At 37.2% G+C, this 26,386-nt stretch overlaps 1 protein-coding gene and 1 pseudogene across 2 annotated transcripts in view; one reads left to right on the top strand and one right to left on the bottom strand.

Annotated features, from left to right (window-relative positions):
• INPP4B (inositol polyphosphate-4-phosphatase type II B) overlaps positions 1-26,386 on the bottom strand; it is a 367,571-nt gene that overhangs the window by 233,096 nt on the left and 108,089 nt on the right. For both annotated transcript variants that reach the window (XM_039248219.1, XM_039248218.1), the window contains exon 5: positions 20,980-21,059. The gene's annotated coding sequence lies outside the window, so the exon portion shown is untranslated. The remainder of the gene's footprint in view (positions 1-20,979; positions 21,060-26,386) is intronic.
• LOC120242433 lies at positions 8,434-16,887 on the top strand (annotated as a pseudogene).

Genomic DNA, 26,386 nt, shown 5'->3' with positions numbered 1-26,386 from the left:
AATTGACATAAGTTTTAAGGTGAGAATCTGGTTTGCAGTGCAGAGAACAGATTGAAGGGAAGCAAAAAGAGAAGCATGGAAGTGAGTTAGAAGAAATTAGGATGAAGTCAAGATATGTCAGATTCTATTCTTATTCTGAAGGTAGACAAACTAGATATTGTGATTGGTTGGGTATAAATAGTAAGAGAAAGATGAATCAGAGTGGCATAAACAAAGAGAAGGGTGGAATTATAATTTCTTGCTATGAGTAGACTGTGAGGATAAATAGATTTTAGGGGAAGGAGAGAGGCAGACAGGAATGGAGAGTTCAGCTTTGAACATTTTATGTGTGAGGCATTTATTTAAAGGTCAAATAAAGATATTTGGTGGTTTGATGTGAGAGTATAGAGTTCAAGGGATCATCAAGCATAGAATACAGGAATCATCAGAATATAGATGTTATCAAAAGCTTTGAGACTGAGTGGAAGTGAGTGAATGGATGAAGAGTGAAAAGTCTGTATCTAGACTTAGATGTAGGACACCTCAAAGTTTATAGGTCAGGGTGATGAGGAAAAACAAGCAAAAAGAAGTGTCCAGCTTCCTATTGATAGGAAGAAAAAAAAAGTCTCGTATCTCAGATACCATCTAAAGAGTGAGTTTTAAGGAGATAGTGATCCAGTGTACAGATGTGCCAAAGAGATGAGTAAAGAAATGAGCATAAGTTAGAAGATATGGGAGACTGGGGGGCATTTTCCATGTTAACAGACATAATCTAGTAGAGAGGAAATAATGTATGGCACAAGAGTAAAAGGGGATGATGTTCTCAGATAAATGAGAAGAGATAGAATCTAAAAGGCTAGTGGAGGAGTTGATTTTAGACATAAAGCAGAGTTTGTCTATAGTAGTGGGAAGACAGGCAGAGTGGATGCTGGTAGGTTGGTAATTACAGCATGGGAAATTATCAAATTCCTCTTTCCATTGAAACAGAAACCAGATAAAATCAGTTGAGGATGAGGAAGGGGGGAGATACTGTAAAGGTTCTGGGAAGGAGGAGGTGTAAAATAATGGTCCAGGACAGTGGGAGAGCAAATGGACCAGACAAATATAGGACTACAGAGCAGTAGTGAAGAGTTATGAACCCAAATGAAATCTATAAACAGGGAAACCAAGTTATCCCAGTTCAGTCAGCTGTAAGGATGCTTGCATGGATTAAGTGAACAAAATGAAGAGTTTAACCAGTGTTTTCTGTTGTGGCTTTTCTTTTATCTATCTATCTATCTATCTATCTATCTATCTATCTATCTATCTATCTATTTTTCCTCTATCTATCCTCTATGTACATTTACCTGTTTTGCCCAGGGAGTATAGTAACTGAAGAAGGGCCCAGGAGATGAGGATATATTTGAAGGAATTGTTTTCTGATTCCTAAGTGATGGACCATGAAACCACAACTGCATAAGAAAAGAACAGTGAATACGGGGAAGGGGAGTTATGAAGGGTATTGACATGACTTTAGGATCAATAACTTGATACAAAGAGCAACCAAAAGGATCGCACTCGCACAATATGAGATGGAAATCTAAAAATAGAGTACATAAAATTTAGACTCTGGAGGGGTGGGATTAGTGACAAGATCTGGGGGATGACCCTGGGAATGACTGCTTAAGTAGGATAGAGAAAAGCCTGAGAGGCCCATGAACTTAAAGATGATTTCCATGGCTATTAAATCACAAGATTCATGAGAGGGGCTGTGCATTTCGAGTGAAAATCATGAATGAGGGGAATAACATCTTTCCATAACCATGGTAAGGCAGGGAATCCAATGGTGTGTCTGAGGACATGAGCCTCAAATTAGAAGGGTTTTCAGAAGATGTTCATCCTACACCACTTGGCAGGACTGCAAGAGATAGAGACCTAGCTTCCAGTTAAATAAGGAGAACTGACTGAGGATGGGGTGGGCCTGAGGAGGGACCTCAGGTATCAGAGGAGATTTGGGGAACAGAGGACACTATGACCAGAGTAGGGAGTAGACAGACAAGCAAAATGATGGGTGACCATGTGGGTGAGGGATGACCTGGGAATCCAGCGCTTCTGTGTGGTCAGAATGAGCAATGGTTACTGCCACAATAAGGAAACTCAGTGTAGCTAGGAAAGCACTAATTGTAAAATATTATAAAGAACCGAAATTTCTCATTTTCTGACTTTATCTTGTTCTGCTATATGGTCTTAACAATGCCTTCCTAAATTATCTGGTAATTATTTTAGAGGTCAAGATGTGACTGATTCACACGTAAAGAAGTCTAGACAGAACAATAAAAATTCCTACAGAATTTTTTTTGTTAAAAAAAGAAAAGTAATTAAATCAAAGTTCAAGGCACTGCTACAAGGAAACAATATACTGCTTTTATTCATGCTAAATAGATTCTGAACATATATTTGAATAGATCAAATGTCCTGCACCAGTTTTTCAACATTAAGTGCATGAGAAAGCCATTTACTATTTCTCCAAATATAACCCTTTTAAAGATTATTCTAAGATTTCTGATTATAAGACAGCTTACCTACTAGTAATTAAAAGGTCTTTATCACTTCTCTAAAAAAGAATTCATATAAGAAAAAGAATGGGTTTTTGCAGGAAGTAGAAAAACAGTAAAAATTAAAGGTCACAGGAGTAAAATTTTCAATTCAAGAGCAATTGCTATATAATCTTTTGGAAAATTTTGAGAACTAAATTGATGTATGTGTTCCAAATAGAAGTTTCACTAGCTTTAAATAACCCCAGATGCAACTATTTTCTCCTTTTTTCTCAGATAAACTCCTCACAAGTCAGTGTTAGGATGGAATCATGTCAGAGAATGTTAAGAGCAGAGAATAAGTATCATTCAATTAATTTCATAGAAACTGAGACTCAAAGAGGTTAAGCGACAGCTTCAAGGCTGCCTCACAGGTCATCAGCCATGCTGGAGTTGGTCCAAGAACAATAGATATCAAAAGGCCACATCTGATTTTTTTAAAATTCATTTCTGAAAACCAAAAGATAAAACAGTGATAATTTATTTCTAGTTGTTTCTCAATATGTTAATCATTCTTCTCTGAAAAATTTTCATAAAATTGTGGTTTTAGTTTAGTCCTTCACAGCTTGCTTCTGAGTTTTGAGGCAACTGGTCTTCTGGTCTATGGGATCTTTCTTCTGAGCAAGAGATATTTGAGGATCATTTCATCTTTTTTTGTTTATTAAAAATATTTTTAACATTTATTTTTGACAGAAAGAGACAGAGCACAAGGAGGGTAGGGACAGAGAGAGAGGGAGACATAGAATCCGAAGCAGTCTCCAGGCTCTAAGCTGACAGCACAGAGCCCAACACAGGGATCAAACCCATGAACTGTGAGATCATGACCTGAGCTGAAGTCAGATGCTTAACCAACTGAGCCACCCAGGCGCCCTTCATGTCTTTTTTTAAACTTTGTTCTAAGATGATGTTCTCTCCTACAGTAGCATGAACCTTCTTGTGTATCTTTTCCACTTCTGGAGTTACTGTCTTTATATATTGAAAGAATTATTTCTTGTAAGCAGCATCATCTTCTTCCATTAAGTAACATATATAACCTGAAATGTTCTGATCCATGATATGCTTCCAAAGGACTTCTGTGCTGAGTTCCTTGCTTTCTGAATCACATCCAGGGAATCATTTGGTACTGTGAAGGACAGAAAAGCTTCTTCCCATAGCTACATTCAGGATCCCCTAAATTTTATTTCCAGTGGCAATTCTGGTATGGACTGCATCCAAATATAAGATACCTTCATATTGTAATTTGGAAGTCCATGAGTATAAGTCCCACAGACTATCACAGCCTCCTCTATACAGATGCAAGCAATCTGAAAAATGATATCTCCATCAGTTATACTAAGCATTCTCACGAAAACACGAAAACACAGTTGGTGAAATAAGAATATGATTGAAAATCTATTCTAAGAACTCTATCAGAGTCTGGTAACTGATTTAGTTTGCTCAGGCTGCCATAAGATACACTTTTGGCTGGAAGTTGAGATCAGGATGCCAGCATGGTCAGATTCTTGTGAGATATCTCCTCCTGACTTGTAGACAGCTGCCTTCTCACTGTGTCCTTGCATGATGAAGAAAAAGAGCACGCTCTCTGGTGTCTCTTCTTATAAGGGCACTAATGCCATCATGAGGGCCCCATCTTTTGACTTCATGTAACCCTAATTGCTTCCTGAAGGTCCCTTCTCCAAACAACATTACAGAAGGGGTTTAGGACTTCCAAATATGAATTTTGAGGGGATGCAAACATCAGTCTGTAACACTCTTAAAACCTCTAACTTTAAAAACTATTAGAATACAACTCCATATTGGTCATTATTCATTACTTTTTGCTTTATTCATAGAGAACCCATTTGAATTACATTTGAAGATGTCTGGAAAGTTCTATCATAATAGGACTTTGATTACTGAATCTGTACGATCAGTCTTGAAATAAGTCTATTATTGCATCCTTAAAAATTGCTGTGCCTATAAATTATCTTCTCTCTCATCCATTCTATTTTTGTTCATTTTCTCTGGAACTTACCATAAATGTGGTATTGGACAATTTACTTAACACTTCTAAGCTTAATTTTTTCATCTACAAAATAGTGATAATAATATTACCTAACATAAGATTTTTTGTGGTTTAAATGAAACAATCTGAGCAAGCATTCAGTAATTGTTATTATTGTGTTATTGGTGGTCTTGGTTGTGAAAACAGCTGAAGAGGTGAGGGAATACAAGTACTAGTAGTATTCTGAAATCTCTAATATTTCTTGGGTTTATCATCTGCCTTAGAGATTGCAAAATAATAGAAATATATTTTTTGTTCTGTGTCTGATTCCCCTGTATTTACCTAAGTGATAAGAGCACTAGAAGCATCTTTTGCTCTAATATTTTGTCTTTGACCCTGGTCCCTGACACAGAGCTCCTAAATCCCTTGGAATTTCCTGGATGATAAGAGTGTTTCTGTTCTAATGAGGCAATATTTGGTGGGCTCCTGGATTGTGGCTGGTCACCAGACCAAGACATGATTAGAAGCTTAGAATTGTCAGGCTCACACTCTGTCTTCCATGAAGGGGAGAAGGGCTGGGAATTGGGTGGCTGGCCAATCCTGCCTATGTGATGAACCTTCCATAAAAATCTCAAAAGTACAAGGTTAGGATAACTTCTGGGTTGGTGAACACATCCATGTACTGGGAGGGTGAGGCATCCCAATTCCACAGGCATCTCATACATTTGGTGACCAAAAGTCAGTGGTAAGGGAGAAACACACAGGAGTGTTTTCCTTTACATGGGCTGTTTTCTGTAGTATCAAATTACTGTCCCTAATCCTAGTGTGGTTTTATTTAAACCTATGTTTTTTATGTTATTATACTTTCTCTTCCCCATCTTGTTATTACTTAATAAATTGAAGCGTTAGAGGACTTGATTGAGAGCTTTGCAAAGATTCTTTCTAAAATATCTTTTTATCAACACATTTTAAAGCTTTAATGATAACTTTTCTCTATTTACTTATTCATGTTTGCTTCTCTTGACTGTAATTTAAAACATTTTCCTAGGCTTCATATGGTTTATTAAACCATTCTTACAAACTTATCTCATCTAAAGTTAATCATGTTCAAAAGGGGATTCACAATCTGTCTCTTAAAACCTGTTTCTCTGAGAAGGGGGGAAATGGTGGGGGGAAAGGGAGAGAGGCAAACCATGAGAGACTCTTGAATGCTGACAAAAACTGAGGACTGATGGATGTGGGGGGGAGGGGGATGGGCATGGAGGAGGGCACTTGTGGGGAAGAGCACTGGGTGTTATGTGGAAACTAATTTGACAATAAACTATTTGTAAAAAAAAAAACAAAAACAAAAAATCCTGTTTTTCTGAAGCCTTCCCCTACTAAGTTAGTGGTAACTCCATTGTTTTCAGAGTCTAAACCAGAATCTTTGGATTCATTGTTGTTTCCTTTCTCTCGTATGCCACACCCATGCTGTCACCACATCCTATTCATTCTGTCTTAAAAATATACCCAGAATAGGCCACCTCTCAGCACTTCTGAACCACCTTCCTGGTAAAAGCCACCATCACCCTTCACCTGGGTTGGGGCAGAAGCCTCTTGCTTGGCCTCCTGCTTGTACTCTTGATCTCCTGCTGTGATTCTGTTCTCAGGGCAACAGAAGTCAGAGCACGGCACTTCTCTCAAAACCACGCATGACTCTTGGCTCCACTCAGAGTAGAAGATGAAGCAGGCACAATGGCTTTCATTCCTACAGCATCTGGACCCATGCCACCTTCTTGGCCTTATTTCTTTTACTGTCCTAGTACTGCACATTCAACTTTTGCTTCATGGGCCTCTCTATTGTTCTTTACACTGGCTACAGCAGCAGGACCACCACTACCACCGTCACTCCTCAGCTGATATCTGCAGGGTTAATTTCTCCAAATTTTTGCTCAAAACATTGCCTTCCCAATGTTACTGGCATTGATCACCCACTGAACCATACTGACCATAGGTAGAGGACGTGTATGGTCAAGGACACATAGGTATAAACAGCCTAGAGTTAGTGTAAACTCATTTTTGAAAAAAGAGAAAGCTATTCAGGCTTAGTGTTATGAGACACTCAAGATGATGATGATGATAATGGTAATGATGACCAGTACTTATTGTGTACTATGTACCAGGCATATGTCAATTGTATTGCATGTATTTACTAAAATTCTCAATATCAATGTTATGAGATACTCTATTACCAATTACAGATCAAGATTGTGGGGTGCCCTCAGAACTCTGAGCAGTAACTCTGTTTGTAAAGACTTCTCTAAACCTGATCCTGGAAGGGCTGTCTTTCAGGAAAACAGAGCTTATCCAGTAAAAATCAATACCTTTTCCTTTGTATACTTCACTAATGAGATCCTCTAAGTAATGCAAAAAATTATTCCCTTACCTCTCTCTGACTACAACTCTCACTCCATTCCCCCAAGAAGGTCATAGATGGAGACAATCCTCAGGATTTTAGCACTAAGAATCCTGGGGTTCATCTAATCATTGAATCCAAAGTCTTCTTTTTCCAGCCAATAAAATTGAAGAGGACACACACACACACACACACACACACACACACACACACACACAAAATCTCTGAGAAAACAATAAATTTTATGACAAATGCTATGAAACCAATTATATGTGATTTTACCATTTCCTCCAATATATCCTTTATTATCTGAATACATTCTTCAAATAAATTTGGCAGGAAAGAAGATCAATTGAATAGTATTTGTTTCAAGGACTAGTGGAGGTTTCAGGGAGGAAGAGATGCATGAAAGAAAGAGCAGATAGAAAACTTTTTTTCCTATTAAAATATAAAGGGATCCTTTACTTAAAATCTACCTTATGAGCCCATTATTTAATCTCATTTCAACGGTATTGTTATCATTAGTAAATGAAATTGACTAATGGTGAAATTTAAGCAAAGTAATTAACACTCCTGGTGAAAGTAATGGTATTCTAACTTCTTCCAATGTGACAATCACAGGCCTAACAACCTTAAAGTACTTTAAAGGATATATCATAGAAGCAATAATATAATTGGTCATAGAAGTTATTCATTTTTAGTGGTACTAGAGGTATGTCTCAATAGTCAGGAGATTTAGCGTTAGTTGGCAAGCTGCCCAACAAACAAGCAAAACCAAGGACCTTTAGAGACTGTCTAAGGTCTCTTACACCTTACACAGTGAGTGAATAACTGTGTAAGTCCTTGGAAAATCTTCAGTTCAATTCTAGATAAGAAAAAAAATGTTCCCCACTATACATCATTTTTAAGATTAGGATTGAAACTTTCACACCTGCTTGAAATAGGGAGACTGCATCTATGTCTATAAAAATAAAACAAAATAAAATTCAAGTTATTTGCTCTGCTCTTCAATGGATGGATGAGGATAAGACTAAGTCTATTATGGCACCTTACATTTGTTTTTTAACAATCAGTTTTTATACTAAGTTTTAAAGGAATGTGTTTATTTCCTTTCCAATTTACATGTTTGAACATAAAAGAGAAGTAATATTCAGCATGTATCTACAAGCGAATTTGGTCATTTCATTTGCTTGTCATATTGTAGTATGTGCCCAGTACAGCTTAAATCAGGTTTAATTACAGCTTAAATCAGGTTTAATTAAATCCTCATTCAATAATTTCAGCTAATTTAAAAAACACTTACTTTATGTGCAAGATGGTAAAACTGTCCCATAGTGTAACAAATTCATCAGTGTTACACAGTGTTATAAAGAAGACTCCTTAATTACCTAATTTATCTATCAGGTTATCTGGATATTTCTATTAGATATTTCTTACTCTAATATGCTTAAGCACATTAATCAAGGTACCCAAAAGATTATCCATGAAACACGTTGGGCTCATTACCCGGTTTTCATATCCAGGTGCGACTCCACTCCTTCCATGTCATCCGTATCAACAAGATGTTGTCCTGTGCTGGAGCTGAAAGGCTCCAGACAGGTATGCGGGGTGCCTTTGGAAAGTCCCCGGGCACAGTGGCCAGGGTCCACATTGGCCAAGTCTTCATGTCCATCCGTACCAAGTTGCAGAACAAGGAGCATGTGATTGAGGCCCTGCGTAGGGCCAACTTCAAGTTCCCTAGCCGCCAGAAAATCCACATTTCCAAGAAGTGGGGCTTTACTAAATTTAATATGGATGAGTTTGAAGATAGTGGCTGAAAAACAGCTCATCTCAGATGGCTGTGGGGTCAAATACATTCCTAATCATGGCCCCTTGGACAAATGGTGGGCTTTGCACTCACGAGAGCCGCAGAAATGCCCTCCCCATTCATGCCCACCAATAAATCCTGCTTCCTGTCTAAAAAAAAAAAAAAAAAATAGAAGCAACTCTCCCCTATTGTATCACAGCCTACAAAACACTGTGCATACATGGAAAGTAATTTGCATATATTGGTACTATAATTAAGTACAGCAAAATAAACATGACTATACTCTTCTGCATTCTTAAAACCTTTTATCGTATTTTCTGTGTATTTTCTAGTTTCCCTAGCTTCTATTAATAAAATAGTATTTGTCTTCATTTCCTGACTATTCTGTACTTTACTGAATATTATTGCAAACAATCTCTTTCAAATGCACTTGTACTATGAGATAGCCATGCTATGCCACAGACTTATAGACATCAATTAATTTCACTTAATAGATTAAAGTAAAGAATCCTAAACTAGAGCATACTATGGGGAGGGATACATTGTCAAGGGGGCATGTAACTTTCTATTTCTATTTTCCCTCAAGGAAGGTACTTCCAACACAGTTCACTCCCATACACACACACACACACAAAGTGGAATTGAGAAGATATAAGTAGAACAGCAAAGTCAAACCTCCTTGGAAACAGAATTAACAACAGTGACCTTCCAGTGATCAGTAAGCTTCTGTTGGTTGGCAGGGTGATACATTCTGACCTGCTTCTTCATGTACCCATTCAAAAGCCTGATGGTCATTTAGTTATAGGAAATTGAGAAGCCTGGGTGGGGGTGGTGACCAGAACTTTTCACTAACATGTCTGGAGACTATTGGATCTAAGTTCCCAAAGAGACTAAATTTGGAGAATACCAGCGTATTTTGGATGGGTAAGACTTATTCCTTGGGTAAAAGATGCCAAAAGTGGAGGAAAAAGAACTGGCTATTAGTGTAGGAGAGAATCTAAGGTGCATCTATACATACAAAAGTTGTGCTCTCTTTAGCCGAAGTTGAAACTTAGCTCAAAACCCCTAGAAGGTTTTCCAGAGGAATACAGGAATTCTGACTCCACCTGTACAAAGTGGAAAGTGTGCACAGGCTACTGTAAATGATGAAGGGAGTGGTGATCAGTGTCAAGGGTAATGTCTGTGGTTGCAGATGAGTCTGAAGAAGCAGACTTACTATCTTATATACCTTTGCTGAGGTTTTTGCATACATACGTTCATGGGCATGCTCATGTGGAGGTGGGCAGGAAGTAACATATTGTTTATATAGTTTCAGAGGAAAGGAACATAATCAGATAAGAATTTTAGAAAGGATGAGTTGAAAAAGATGCTCAGACTTCTAGCTTCTGCTACGTTAGGGTGTCTGATGGTTCTTAGTTTAACAGAGAAATGAAACGCACCAAAGAGCACACCTTTTGGTGTTCATAGACTGCAAGATCATGACCTGAGCTGAAGTTGGATCCTTAACTTTCTGAGCCATCCAGGGGCCCCAGCTAAAGTTTTAGGTAAAAAAAAATATTTTTAAATTTTTTGCCCAACTCTGCTTATGCTTCAACCAAACAAACTGCTCTCCATATGCCTCTTGCTGGTATCTGCCACCTGATAAGAAGTCATATCTGATGTTAGAGGCATTAATGCCAGACTTTAGGTTTCAGGTAAGTATCCATTTCTCAGATAATAGAAATGATGGGTCCAAGTCAAATTTCCCCTACTTCAGTTTGTGGTAGTTATAATTTGTGAAAATAAGTGCATATCCACTTACGCAAGCTGAAAATGAAGCAGTCAATTCACATAAAGGAGACAGTATGTATTTTGTGACTCCTCTCCCATAGTTCTGCACAAAATTCACAAACTGGTGTCTACACAGGTCATGATGTGAATGCAAAATGTCACAGGGTTGGCAATGAGAATGGACAGGGGGTGAGGGATGGGAGAAATAGGGGTGGGTAACTGCATGTTACATAGGGCATTACGTGCAAGGGCGGAAAGTGTGTGTAGGAGTGAATGTTCATTTGCATGAAGACCACACGCCTGCCTACATATGTATGTGTTAGAAAATAGGCTTATGGTGGGGGGGAGGAAGGTGGACCATACATATAGACAATCACTCATCTATTTTTTTAAGTTTATTTACTTTGAGAGAGAAAGAGAGAGAGCACAGATGGAGCAGAGAGAGAGAACAGAAAGAGAATCCCAAGCAGGCTCTGTGCTGGCAGCTGCAGAGCCCAATGTGGGTCTTGAACTCATGAATTGTGAGATCATGATCTGAGCCGAAGTCAGAGGCTTAAACAACTGAGCCACCCAGGTTCCCCAAGGCAGTCACTCATGTATTTCTCTGAAAAATACTTGGCTGTTCTTGCTCCAAATCAGCATTTTCTAAATTATGCAGCTGTGTTTCTTGGAGCACAATATCTGATAAGCTGTGAATAGGTGTTCCATGAAAAAAGCTTCTTGTGTTCAGATTAGTGTGGGAAAGTTGTAGGCAACATCTGTCTTCCCAAAGGGCCTTGAGGACTAATGAAGGCACTGAGAAGTCCTACAGTAAAGTAATCCTCTTCAATCTTTTAGCACAGCATTTTCAAATTTACTTGACATAAAACTCCTTCATTCTAAAAACATATATGAATAACTGAACGGATATTGTGTTTAAAAGAAGAAGAACCCCACTGTTTAGAAAAAGCTGATATAAATGTGTCCAGAGCATCAGAAACACAGGGAGAAAATGATGAAAGTGACTTTGGTAAATATGGGCAAATCCAATACCAAATTTTCAGGTCAAATATAATTCCTTGCAGGTCTAATCATTTCTGCAAATTATCTTCAGAGCTAAATTAGCTCTCAAACTTCTTAAGCAGGTAGGTCTTTGTGTACAGATATTAACTTAATGTGATTTGCATTTTAAAAGAGGAACGATTTCAGGCTTTTCTATACAAACTGAGAAGCTATTAAAGTGTGCTCTAAGTATGTGCTGTCCCTTCAGTGACTGAAAACTCTAATTTGCAATCTGATGAATATGACATCCTTTGAATAATGCAAACTAAGAAAGTGCTAATTGGTTTCCATGGTCATACCTACAGCCTCATGAAAATAGATTAGGAACATAAAGAATAATGCAGAATATATGACTGTAGAGCCATTTAAATTATAAATGAAAGACCATCTAGTTGAATGCAATGCAAAATAATGATAATGACAATTTTAATAATAGGTGATAAGCATTGATTTGCACCTGCTTTGCACCAGGTACTGTTTCAGATAGGCTGTGTCCAATAGTCTAATCCTCATCTGCAAAAACAAAATAAAACAAAACCTGAGGCTAGATAAGCTTATCAATAAAAAAATATGTAGGCAATATTTGTTGAACACTTTCTATGTGTCAGGCATTATTGGAAACATCTCTTATCAAGTAATTCTTGTAAGCCTCACAAGAACTCTGTGGGATGGGAAGTACCATTGTTCCTATTCCACAGATAAGAAAACTGAGTTCAGAGTACTCTGCCATCCTGCTAAGCAATACAAAAGCCAGACTTGGGTATATACATATACCCATATATATATATATATATCTTTGTATGTGTATATGTATATATGTATTCAGATATGTCTCTAAAGCATGTATTCTCTCTACTTCTTTTCTATCCTAATCCCATAATATCTGTATACTTTCCATATTCTGATTTTAAATTGATATAATTTTAACAGTAATTAAAAAGTGGCTCATGGCAGAGCCTTTTGATAATTTTAGGCAATTGTGTCCCTAAAGGACACTGACATGTAAGCAGTTGGAGAAACAAATTCCCCTACCTCTGTGTTTGACGTCTCCCTTTATTCTCACAGTCCAGTCCTGAGAAATGTCACTTGAATTTACTTCTGTGGACAGTTTGTGATATATTCAGCAATAAAATGCATCAGTGCACTCGAATAGCAACTGATACACTGTGTTATATTCATGAATTTCTGTCCTGATCTCAATGCCATATGGCTAAATTTTTATTTACTTTTTTTTTAATGTTTATTTTTGAGACACAGAGAGAGAGACAGAGTGCGAGCGGGGGTGGGACACAGAGAGAGGGAGATACAGAATCCAAAGCAGGCTCCAGGCTTTGAACTGTCAGCACAGAGCCCAATGCATGGCTCAAACTCATGAACTGCTGAGATCAGTTCATAAATAAATCATATCAGTTCATATATAAATATATATATACATTTATTTATTTATATATATAAATATATATATTTAAATTTTTTGCCAAACTGTTTTCCTGTTTCAACTAAACAAACTGCTCTCCATATGCCTTTTGCTGGTATCTGCCACCTGATAAGAAGACATATCTGATGGTAGAGGGATTAATGCCAGAATTTAGGTTTCAGATAAGTATCTATTGCTCTGATACTTACCTGAAAGACAATAAAAATGACACGTCGAGGTCAAAGGCTCATGTCACATTTAAGAAAGAACTTCAACAAACTAGGCAACAAACAAATCAAACATTACATTATGGTTGAGGGATGGGGCACCTGGGTGGCTCAGTCGGTTGGGCATCTGACTTCAGCTCAGGTCGTGATCTCACGTCTCGTGGGTTCAAGCCCCGTGTGGGGCTCTGCGCTGACAGCTAGCTCAGAGCCTGGAGCCTGCTTCACATTCTGTATCTCCCTCTCTCTCTGACCCTCCCCTGCTCATGCTGTTTCTCTCTGTCTCTCAGAAATAAATAAAAACATTAAAAAAAATAAATTATGGTTGAGGGAATTAGTAAGCTTAATGCAAGAAGCAAGGAAAACAGTATTGATAGAATGCTTTTCTCTAATGCAAGGCAGTGCAAAGAACTTTATTGCATTTATTGATTGTGCAGAATTATCCTGGGAGGGAGGTCATGACTACTTCTATTAACAGGCATTAAAAGGAGCAGACAACAGGGGTGACCCATCGTGGGGCAAAGCTGGGACTTGAACCCAAGCCTGGCATTAAAGCCGGCTGTTCTTTCTACTAAGTCACATTCCATCCTGAGAAAAAAAAAAGGAGAGAAGATATAAAGTTGGACAAGAGAGCTGCTTTCAAATGTGATCATAGAGAAAAGACTCGAGGCTTGTCCTCCTTAACTCCATGAAGGAGAACGAGGGCCATGGCAAGGACAGCAAATCTGAGATAAGAAAGGAATACTTTTCTGACACCTGTCTGAAAATGGGAAAGACATATGGCCTCTTGTGTTTTCAATCCCTTTCACTAAAATGGTCTAAAAAAGAAGTTAAAGTGCCCCAATGTCTTCTGTTCTCTAAAATTATTTAATTTTAAGATTCTAAACAAAATATATATTCTCTAGAAAATCCCTGATAGCAAGGACATTTCTTTCTCGATCTCCATTTTCCCACCTCACCCAGCTGTGTGACCTAAAGGACGTCAAACTACTGTTGCTGAGTTCATTTCTTAGTCAAAGCAGGAATATATCACCTTTTAGGCAAGGTTATTAGAAGACTGAATGAGACAAGACATGTGACATCCTGAATCCATCATAAAGCTCAAATATTGTTAGCTACTCCTTCCTATGTGTTTATGAGGCTGGAGTCTGTCAGAATCAGAGGCTTTCCTGTTATCTACACTTGGATCATGCTGAAAAGTGTGAAGGAACACCCCACAGATGCAAGGCTTTCCCCTTCTACAAGCGTCTGGGTCAATAAAGAGTATGCATGTGCTGCTGACTTGCATGTCTTCCAGCTTGTTTACCCCTGAGAGAAAAGTGCAGTGTTCTTATGCATTGCTCTCAGGGTTTATAATGTGCATTTTTAGTTAATTCTAGGCAAAAGCATCGATTAAGTAGGTTTTTACATGCCATTTCTATCCTCTGACTTAAACATTTTTTTTCTTAATGTTTTATTTATTTCTGAGAGAGAGAGAGACAACGTGAGCAGGGGAGGGTCAGAGAGAGAGGGAGATACAGAATCTGAAGCAGGTTCCAGGCTCTGAGCTAGCTGTCAGCACAAAGCCCGACGCAGGGCTCAAACCCACAAACTGTGAGATCATGACCTGAGCCGAAGTCAGACGCTTAACCGACTGAGTCACCCAGGCTCCCCAGTCCTCTAACTTTTACACTGGTGCATTCAATAAAGTATAATTAATCATAGATATGCTATTTCCTCTCAAAGAGATTTTTTTTCAGCTGCCCGTCAAAGCCTATTACCCTTACTTAATACAGTAAGTGTTTTAGACATACATAAGATTTAATGTTGTGGAACTATCAGAACTTTCTGCTGTAATCTTACTTTCTGGTACCCAAGAAAGTTAACTGGGGACTTTTTAAAAAGAATGAAATATATTCAAGATATACACGAGTATTAAAATGTTTGGCTGTAATTTTTTAAATCCTCCTGAAGTTGAAATAAATACTGATAAGAAAAGATGTCATTAAAGAGGTATTCATCACACATATAATTTTAAAGACTCTAATCTCGTGCTTAAATTAAGAAGACTTGCATAGCCATTATTTACACACAGGGAAAGAATAGTGATAGAAATTAAAACTCTAAGAAAGTTTAATTCCATTTTAAATGAAAAAGTAAGTTTATCCTTTAAAACTCTTGTCAATCTATGGCAAGTTTCATCTCAAGTACTGTGGGGGTTCCGATGTATTCATGTATTCCAAGAACAAACTTATTCTGACCCACTGCCCCATGGGCTAAAGATCGTGTCTGTGCTCCCAACCTGTGAGTTGTTTGTGACAATTTCATCTTTTTATCACTCCGAGTATGCTTGTGCAGAAAACTGTATGTCATCACCGAAGGAACCTCTCCTTATCATTACGTCCAGCTCTCAAGTTAAACACATGCATTTGGGAGATTAAGTGAAAAGCAGGTTTTTAAAAACATTATTATTGTTCTTACTTTTAGAAACAAAGTTGAACTGTGTATCTGTGTGTATGTGAGTATATGTGTGTGTTTAAGGAGGTTAAATTGTTAAATGTAAGAAAAACACCAAAAAATAAAAATCTAAGGACTTCATAATGTGGACCTTACTTTCTCTAAGCACATATATTTGACAACAATGGAAAGTAAGTATTCATGATTGGTGAGAAAACAAAATAATCCTAAAACAATATAGATGCACACAAGCCCATCCACACAATTTATGATAGATTTATATTTGCATAACTATGTACACATATAAATATTACATAAAATAGGGAACGTTTAAAAACAAGCAGTAGATAGCTATTGTTTATTTCTTTCATAGCCTCTCCCGCACATCTGTGTATCATAAAACATAACGCCATATGTCTATTTGGGAACATGGGAGTCTTACGTTAAATTTATGTTACATGACAGCAGTACTGTAAATGTGGCAGATGTAATAAATGAAAACAGGTTTTCTTTTTACGAAAAGATTCAATAATATTTTGTCACATTCATTTGGGTAAAATTCTATCAATGTTTGCTTACCTTGGAGAGATTACATGCAAAAGACTACAGAAGAGATAATAGAGCACTCTGAAAAAAGGCTCTGTGACAAGGTAAAGTGGTCTACCCTGAAATCATAAATTCTAAAGAAGAGTTTCAGCTTTTCAAGCAAATTACAATCTACCCCTCACTGTTACTTGGAAAGGTACTTATCTCAGATATACTCTAATGCGTAGACCGCTCTGTAGCCACTAATTTAGGTGGATCCCATTCAGAATCAAATGTACTAGGTTCACACTTAGCATCCACACACATATGAGGAAGTCATCATCACGAATCAAAATTCCAACAAATAATTACTGAACCCCTACTATGTCACTGGCATATGAAACTGAATTTTAGGATAAAGCATTAAGAAAAAAGAATTGAGGCCCCTGAAACTCTCCAAAGGATAGAATATAAATGGAGGAGGAAGCAAAGATTCTATCAGATCATTAGCTTCCTAAGAGGCAGGAAAACAAAATTCAACAAGCTCTGGAGTCAGACCAAACTGGATTCTAATCTTTCTTGTGCAGTCAGCAGCTGCAGGACTATAGATGGGTTGCTGCAGAACAGGGATGATAATGTCGCATGGGTTAAAGGCCATGCACAAAGGCACAAAGAGAACCTCATGTATTCTTCGCATGCTAGTAGACACTCAACAAATAATGAGACTTTTCATTAATCGCGTTATTAGTGACATCAATTGCAAAATATTAACTGATGGCATTTAAATGTTTTTTTAAAAAACTATCACTGTAGCTAGCATATGAAAGAAACCTTAATAAATGCTTGCTGAGTGAATGAGCCCTGAACAAAACCTAAACTGTGAGGAGATACACAACGAAGCTCATATGCAAAAAGACAAGGTCAAAACACATCCATCTGTCTCAATCCTTCTGAGAAAGATTTCCTAAAAAAAAGTTTTACCCTCCCCCCCTTTTTTTTTCTGCCTTTGTGGTTGTTTGAATACTTTAAGAGCCACATAATTCTTTCCGACTGCTAGTAGCATTCCTAGAGACAGATCTAATCTCTTCATCCTTTTATTCAATCGTGACACAGGATTATGATGTTCCAAATTTCTGCCTGCATGGTCCTAAGACATTCAGATAAGGTTGGCAAAGCAAATGGCTGTCAGGTGCTTGGACAGTAAATCAGGTCTGGGCCTGATAATGCCAAGCTGCTGGGGTGAGAAGAGATTGCACAGGTTTCCCTCAGTCTTCCCCTTAACCAGGCAGGCTGGTTCCCACTTTCTGCCATCAAGGCTACTATGTCTGACTTCTCCATGAGACAGTAACACCTCATTTACTATAAGACGAGGCACTGTGGTGAAATTGAAGCGGAAGAAACCGTGAATGAGCGGTCCTGGACCTTTGCTGGAGTCTTTGCTTTGTTCCTCCATCACCTAAGTCATATAATGGGAGTTATGTTTTAACAAGGTCTCCATTTTCTCCTCTGTCAAGGAGACACGCAGTGTATCACTAAGAGCTCAGGCTTTGCAATTGCCAATGTGTGGCTCCGCACCTTGGCTTTCCCACTTGTGAGCACTGTAACTTTGTGCAAATCACTCAACTACTTTTTATATCTCAGTTTCCTTTTTTTAAAGTTTATTTATTGACAGAGACAGACAGACAGACAGATAGAGAGAGAGAGAGAGAGAGAGAGAGAGAGAGAATGTGAGTGGGGAAGAGGCAGAGAGAGAGGGACAGAGAATCCCAAGCAGGCTCCTTGCAGAGCCAACACAGACAGGGCTCTACCCCATGAACCATGAGATCATAACCTGCGCTGAAATGAAGAGTCAAATACTTAACCAACTGAGACACCTAGGTGCCCCTTAGATCTCAGTTTCTTGATTTATAAAGTGGCAAAAAGAATAACATCATAGGCTAATTTGATAAGGGTCAGTGAGCCAATATCTCTAATATACTTATCAGAGCATAAAGCACATAGTACCTTCCTCTTCTTCTTTTTCTTCTTCTATTTATTATTATTACTACTATTATTATACAATTATCCACTGTCTTTCATGACTACACTTGTAATCTTCTATACAAGGACCTTAGCTTGTTTACATTATAGTATGAGACTCAAGGATATATGGCAACGAACTGGAGAATAAAGAGAGAAAATACAATTCAGATCAAAAAGAAATTAGAAGAGACAGGAACTACCAAATGTACACTAGCAAAACAAAGGAGATATAATACAAAAGTAAAAGGGTTAGCACTGAATAAAGATACCAAATCCAAAAGGGATGCTAGAAAACTCAGGCAGTAATTTAGTAACTATGTATTTAAATGAGGATGAGTTATAGGAGTGGGAACCGCTTTACATATTGGAGGCATTTCCCCCAATACATGCAAATACATTTCATTCCACAACTTCAAAAATGGGCTCTATGATATTTCATGAAATTTGAGTCTAAATCTACAAATAAGACACAGACTTCTTGCTCCTTGAAGTTTCTGTGGGAAAAAAGAACTCATTTCAAAATTCAGTTAAAAAATTCTCGTTCAAAGTGCAAGTGGCATAGTAACCACATTAAACTATGGTGCTCTGTGGAGCTAGTTTGAGAGTTCTGGAATCAGAAGTATCTGATAAGAAACAACTCAAAGGGACAGTGAAAAATGAAACAAAACTACACAGATTTTTTGGAAGCTTATCATCAAAGAACGTTTCCTATAAATGTATGCATATTTCTGTGAATTTGTTTCACAGAAATCTGAGAATTCTATTGCTTTAAAAGTAATGACTGGAATCAAAAAGCAACAAAATTCAGATACTGTCAGTGCAAAGGAATTATTAAAAACAAAACAAAACAAATAACCAGAAAAACAATGCTTCTTATCCTTCACCTAATGTTCTTTCAGCATAGTACCTCGGAAAATCCTGAGCCAGGGGAAAGAAGATGAATTATCTCTTTAGTAAAAAAAAGAGGAAGTGTCAGAAATCAAAAGGCTATGATAAGTTTATAACGTATTTAGTTCATAGGGAGAGAAATTCACAAATTGGCAAAGCATGAAAAGGGAAAGAACAATAACCTAGCCATTTCAAAATTATTTTTGAAAAATTGTTTTTCTAGAAAACTCAATCCTTTATTGTTAATTTTTTTCCTTTTATACAATCAAAGCCAAATGAGTACTAAGCAGACATATTAAAACCAAAAGTGGAAATTTGTACTGATTTCTTCTAAATCTGAAATCATTCTAATTTCTTTTTTTTTTTCTTAAAATGGTTATACTCTGAACTTGACCCTTCAGTTCCTATCCTACCACTAAGGTATTGTATGTGTTTATTAATTTTCATTTAAGAATTTGTGACCCCCATTTCTGTTTCAAGAGCAGTGTCTAAATGTGTAGTATGGTGCTGATGTTAATGATATAATCAATACTACAGCTTGTAAGTCAGCACGAGGAGGAATAAAGTGCTATGCGTCTTACTCAAAAAACATATGGCCTGCCAGTATTTCTAAATTTGTTTGATACCTGACTTCACATGCCATGAATCCAGTAGTGCTCAGGTGAGATCTCACCACCGTGCTAGGGCACCAACAGATTTTCTAGAAAATTGTCGGTGACATTGATAGCTAGACTTTTTAGCTGACCCATACGAACTTCAAACTGAAAATAACCACAGCAAAATTTTATTTGGAATAACACCACAAAACTATGAAGATTTTAAAATGTGTTCCCAAATAAATACAACAACAACAAAACCATGGATGTTTAAGGGACATCACTGAGAACGAAGAGGAATGGGCTCATCAGAACCCATTAACACTTATTTTTCTGAGTATGATTTATTTTATATTACTTTATACTCTCTGAAGTCAAAATAGAAGACTGTGAGGATCAGGAAAAATCAGAAAAGGAGACTGCCAGCGGTACAGATTCCAGCATAAGCCACAGCATCTTTACTGAAATATATTGGTTACGAGTAGGTCCTTGGGGAGCGAGGCAGAGTGCAAACACAGCATTGTCTCTTCCCTCAGAGTGGTCTCTATGTTTCATCAAAAGGAGAGCATTTTCTGATTTACAAATAATGTTATATACAATTTTTATATTTGTTTATACTAGGCAAATATTTCAAGGTGATATTTTTCATAATTATAGAAGTTATACAGTTAGAAAACAGCATATTGTTTAGAATTTATAATGAAGTTTAAAAATGTTTATTCTATTTGATACTCTTCTTAACATTAAAATACTATGTAACTTCTTAAAATACTATGTAACTTCTATATCAAAACAAATTGTACTCATACTCAAAATTAGCTCTGATCTACTGTCTATTTCAGTATGAATCTGTTTTAACTTATGTTTTATATTTAACAGCATAGCAACAAAATAAACTCAAAAAAAGAGAATAATGAATGTTTCCTCTATTATCCTAAATTTACAATGTGGCCACTAACAAACATATTTCAAACCTAGAAACTTACTTGACTTAAAAAGGAACACTTTAATAAGTAATAGAAACATTACTTAATAACGTGCTCATCATTTCTATTCTTACTATCAATGAATTTGATCACTTTAATGATCATATAAACATTTTTTCCCTTTAAGGGCTGAAAACCTTTGACAATATGAACATGAACCTAAGTTTGAACTTGAATAATTGCTGTTAATCTATAACTTGCTGCTGTGGAGAATGTAAGCCATTTGACAGCTGACATCTAAACATCTGTAAGAATTGGGACTTTCAAAATCAACCACCCTTCAATAAATACCATAGGCTATTTGCTTTATAGCATTTCTGCAGACAAAGGACTCACCTCAGACTCAGGGCTAGCAGTTGCTCTTTGGACTTCAGTAGCTCTCCCACTTTAAAACTGGCATAGCCCAGGAAACTTCGCTGAAAATAAGAAAGAATGGTTCACATTAACTTCAGAAGTCCTCAATATTTTTACTAGCACACCAATCATACAAACCTAGTCTTCAAAAGAATGAAATGTTAAATCCATTTGCCTGACAAATATTTCATTTGCAGAGATTCAGTCCTCACTGACAGATACAACAATATATCCTTCTCAGGGGGTGAAGTCCAGGGTGCAAATGTATCCTTTTCATTAAAAACAAAGAGACCAATAGCCTGGGACATAACAAAATGTATAATGCGACTTTTCTAGGCACTAATTTTCCTCTGGGAAAACCGAGGGTAGAAGAAAAAATGATAAACTTTCAATATTTACCAATGCCGTCCTCGTTCTTATTAGAATTCCTCAAGTCACTGGCAGCAACAACTTTGTATTCCAGATATGAGCAAATCTGGTCGTTGGAGCTATTTTTATGTGGGACTCTGTACAAGTTATAAATAGAAATGCTACATTTCTCCCCCATCACAGCAATGTTTAAAAGCATTTGTTTCCTTTGTTATTTCTATACTAGCATGGGACAATTTCATTCCAATACACCAAAAAGAAAGGTACTTATTCAGTTACATTTTCTAAAATTGCTTTTTTAACCTATCATACTGGCTGTTGACTATCTATGAATATCTACTTTCTACACTCTTTGGCTCATAATGCAAAGAATAAAACTCTAAATTGGTTTTTCTTTTCCAGGATAAAAATCTCTCATCTCTTTTTAATATTTCTGGCTATTTCTGATTTAAAAGTCACAATATTACGGTATACCATAAATAGTATTTCTCATTCTTCCCTCAAGGTCAAGAAGTAAACATGAAAACATCATATCCATAGTATTATCTAGCCCATTGCTGCCTCACACATTGTAACACTCTACAAAAAGTCAAAACTGCGTCTTCCAGAGCATTCTCTCTTCATATGTCTGTTGCCAGGCTGAGCTAGAATGAAAGCCTGGACTTAAGTAGTCTGAGGACAATTGGGTCTTTTCTGAGTAAAGTGTGTGGTTATTTCATACATAGAGGGCTACATCCACATTTAGCTACTGTTCATAGTAAGAAAGAAAAGCTTCAGGTCAGAATTTTTCTTCCTTTTTTCAAAGCTCTAACTTAGAATTCTTTCAAAACACTCAAATGCAAACATTTGTAATACAACTCAGCTCTAAAGTTGCAGATGCCTCTATATTAGCAACAATAAACCCAATTAATTAACTTGAAACTCAAAGAGCTGGCTTAGACACCAAGTCACCTAATCCAGAAGAATACAAGACTACATCATTAGGTGAAGGACGTCAGGTGAAAATAGAGATTGAGGCCCATGTCGCGCTCCATACCAACAGTATGGAGCCTGCTTGGAGTTCCCTCTCTCCCTCCCTCCCTCTCTCTCTGTGTCTCTCTTTGTCTCTCCCTCACATACACACACATATACAATAAATAAACATTAAAACAATAGAGTATTTGTGGAAAGAAGGTCTGATGATACATCAATGGGTAATGAAATGAGAGTGAGTCAAAGCAGAAAAGGAAGTTTAAGATGTGTGTGTGTGTGTGTGTGTGTGTGTGTGTGTGTGTGTGTTCATATATATATATATGTTTGAAGCTCCTCAAGGAGCTTTATTTTGTTTTCAGACAAACTGGTCCTGACTAGTGCACTGTGGGCATGTGATGAATATTTACTGACAATAAATGAATGAATGGCTGACTTAAAAACTAGCTTTTCAAGTTAGTCACTCTATTAGATATGGATATTAGAATGTTCTTTCTGCAGATATTTACAAAGTACTGTAATTCACTGAAATGTGGGAAATCAAAACAGTTTTAGTGTGCAGATTATATATTGTTGTAGTGAATTTCATTCCAGCCTTTTGTATTTAAACAGATGTCTATCTCACTTCCTCTTTCCCTGATTATCAGGGTGTTTAAATTCCTATTCCTCACTCCTTCTTCACCCCAAGAAAACTCTTAATCTGATGACAGATTTCATGATCCCTCAAAATTTCAAATTATTTTCTCTCTACCTTTTGAGATTTTGAAGGTATAGGATGTTTTTGGAATTAAAAACACAAACTTCACGTGCCATGAATGTTACCATGGCCTCTTCATCAATTAAAGGAGCAAATGCTCCAGACTGGAATGTAGCAATGAGAGACAGGTGGAGTAGCTATTTTCATACAAGAGCTACAACACACACCATGAGCCACAGCTGCAAGGAAAGTTTGTGACCGCAGCCACTGAATGTCTTATCTGTCCACAGATCAGGAGATCCTGTGGAAGGAAGACTTTGGTGTGTCCATCTTTGAGCCACGCCCAGTGCCCAGAACAGAGGGCTGTCTGGTATGCCTCCTGCTTCACTGTAAGTGCTTGAAGTGGGCCAGGAAAAATGCCCATGAGTCAAACTTTCCCATCATAACTGGCTGCCACATGCTTCTTCTCAAAGGATACGGGATTTTATAGAAATCATACAACTTATTAAAAACTAATTTAGGTAACGACATTATAGTACTGTGTTATGAAAACAAGTCAAACCAGAGGAGGTACTATTTAGGTATAAATATCTTATTTATTCTACAAATCACTGTATATGGGGACTACATTAATGAAATTCTTGAAGACAGTGTATAACTGTTCCGTACTGCAATGCTAACAATGGAATTGCCTATATATTTAGTTTCTAGCAGGTTTGTATGTATTTGCTTCACATCAATATAAAAAAAAAACACATCATTACATCATTACTCTTTTACTCTTGTAAAAGAGTAGAGTAGAGGAAAATAGTCTTCTCTGTTTCTGAAACCTAAATCCCCATAGAGGGAAAATAGCTAATTGATGTGGGGGGGAGGGGGGATGGGCATGGAGGGGGGCACTTTGGGGATGAGCACTGAGTGTTATGTGGAAACTAATTTGACAATAAACTATTTGTAAAAAAAAAATAAAATAAAATAAAATAAAATAAAATAAAAAAATAACTTAGTATAAAGCTATTTTATCTTTGCTGTCACTGTAATCATAACTATAGAATTTTAGAGAATTCTTTATTTTATTTTTTCAAGTTTTTTAAAATTCTAGCTAGTTAACATATAGTGTAATGTTGATTTCAGGAGTAGAATTTAGTGATTCATCACTTACAACACCCAGTGTTCAACACAACTCTTAATGCCCATCACGCATCCAGGCCATCCCCCACCTACTTCCCTTCATCAGCCATCACTTTGTCCTCTAGACTTAAGGCTGTCTTATGATTTGCCTCCCTCTCTTTCACCCTCCCCCTCCTCTATGTTCATCTGTTTTGTTCCTTAAATTCTACATATGAGTGAAATCATACGGCATTTCTTTTTCTCTGGCTTAATTTGCTTAGCGAGAAAGTTCTTTAAAAACTTTTATATTTCAAATATAACGTAAGGAACAAGCTTTTCCACCTCTTCTTCAGTGCTGTTTCTAAAATTCTCATCTTAAAGGTTTTAAACTTAGAGCTCTAATATCAGTGGAAAAATCTGAAAGACAAACAAAAAACTTTAAGTCTCACTGGAGTTGGAGCTCAGAGGTCTAAAATGTCATATTAAATCAGTTACTCTGCCCCGAAATGGAAATCTGGGCAATTAAGTCACTTCTCCCAGCCGCTAGACTGGCTATCCACTAATGGGTATTGTCTGGCCTTGTTATTCTGTCTTCTCTCTTACTAATTTGTGGTCTCGAATGAGTTACTCCACCACTCACAGCCTTAATGGCTGTATGAAAAAGTTGCATATGATAAATCTTTCTCATAGCTATTGTAATAAGAATAAAAGTAATCCAGGAAAAGCACTTAGTACATTGCTGGGAAAATAGGAATTTAAGGGAGTTCCCTGGCTTCTACATGGTCCCAGAACTAGTTAACATACAGAGGCCAAGTTGGAATCCAGGTTTCTTGCTTTTCAGTCCATCATTCTTTTATCTCCATCACGCTGTGCCTTATTTCCAGGACAGGTGGCAATTCCCTCTCCCTCTGCCAGGCTCTCTGCCTGCACAATATGTGGCTCTGACCTTTTCTGCCTACTCATGAGAGTGCAATGCTCACAATGATCGTTCTGGTGCAAGCACCCAAAGCAGATAATCATTAAATTGCTTGATGCACAATTTCAACCACTCACCTGGCTGGAGAGTGATATCAAGCAGGGTGGGAACAAGTGGGGCGTCTGCCTCAATCCCTGGTTGCTCTCCACAGAGAGTGTACAAATCAACAGTTTATCCTACCAGCCCTTGCAGGGACTCCGGTTGTCCTATATAAAGAGCCAGAAGATGTACCCCCTCATACACCTTGCCGTGAGCTGGCCACACCTCCATCACCTATGTTCATCTCACAAAGCCTTTACTCGAAGTATAGGTTTTCTTTACACTACAATTCACAAGGTCTCCCCAAGTTGTTCCAAATACTATCCAACGGGTAGCATTAGGCTTGTGACTACTCAGAATTGAGATGTGCTGTTAAGTGTAAAATATACATCAAATTTATGCAACATAGTATGAAAAAAGAAACTGAAATATAGCATTGATAATTTCAGGTATTGATTATACTTTGCATATATTGGGTTCAATAAAATATTAAAATTAGTTTTGCCCATTTCTTTTTACTTTTTTAAGAGCATGGTCTACCAGAAAATTCAGAATGATATATGTGGCACACATTTGAACACATATAGTATTTCCATTAAAAAGGGATTGTTTAGAAGTTAAATGAATATATCAATAATAAGTATCAATAATACTTTGGCCTATTCTTATAAAACTATATGTAAAAACTGTGGTACAAGATTTAAAGGGTCTTTGAAGTTGACATCATGAGGCCAATGCACAACATCTCCCAGACATAACTTACAGTACAGGCCCTTTTTCATATTGCATGTACTTTTTCTTCACTGTCACCCTAACAGATATGGTTACATGGGCTCCCATCAAATAGAAAGGGAAAGAGGATACATGAACTATTCACACTAAAAACAAGACATCAGAAAGAAAAATAAAACTTGGAAGGAAGTTTATTAATAGTTGATAAACAGTCCAAAGAAAACTTTAAAAAGGATTTTAGGGGCACCTGGGTGGCTCAGTCAGTTAAGCTTCTGACTTAAGCTCAGGTCACGATCTCACAGTTTGTGAGTTGGGCTCAGTGCTGATAGCTCAGATCCTGGAGCCTGCTTCAGATTCGTGTTTCCCTCTCTCTCTGCCCCTCCCTTCCTTGTGCTCTCTCTCTCAGAAATAAGCATTTAAAAATTTTTTAAAAAAGCACTTTAGGGTAAGAGCGATCATACATTTAAAAATTACCATCTTCATTATGAATATAACCC

The sequence above is a fragment of the Hyaena hyaena genome, unplaced genomic scaffold (assembly GCF_003009895.1).
Source record: "Hyaena hyaena isolate Hyena2069 unplaced genomic scaffold, ASM300989v1 scaffold_304, whole genome shotgun sequence".
In the NCBI taxonomy this organism is placed as follows: Eukaryota; Metazoa; Chordata; class Mammalia; order Carnivora; family Hyaenidae; genus Hyaena; species Hyaena hyaena.
This window is presented reverse-complemented; position numbering and strand designations above follow the sequence as displayed.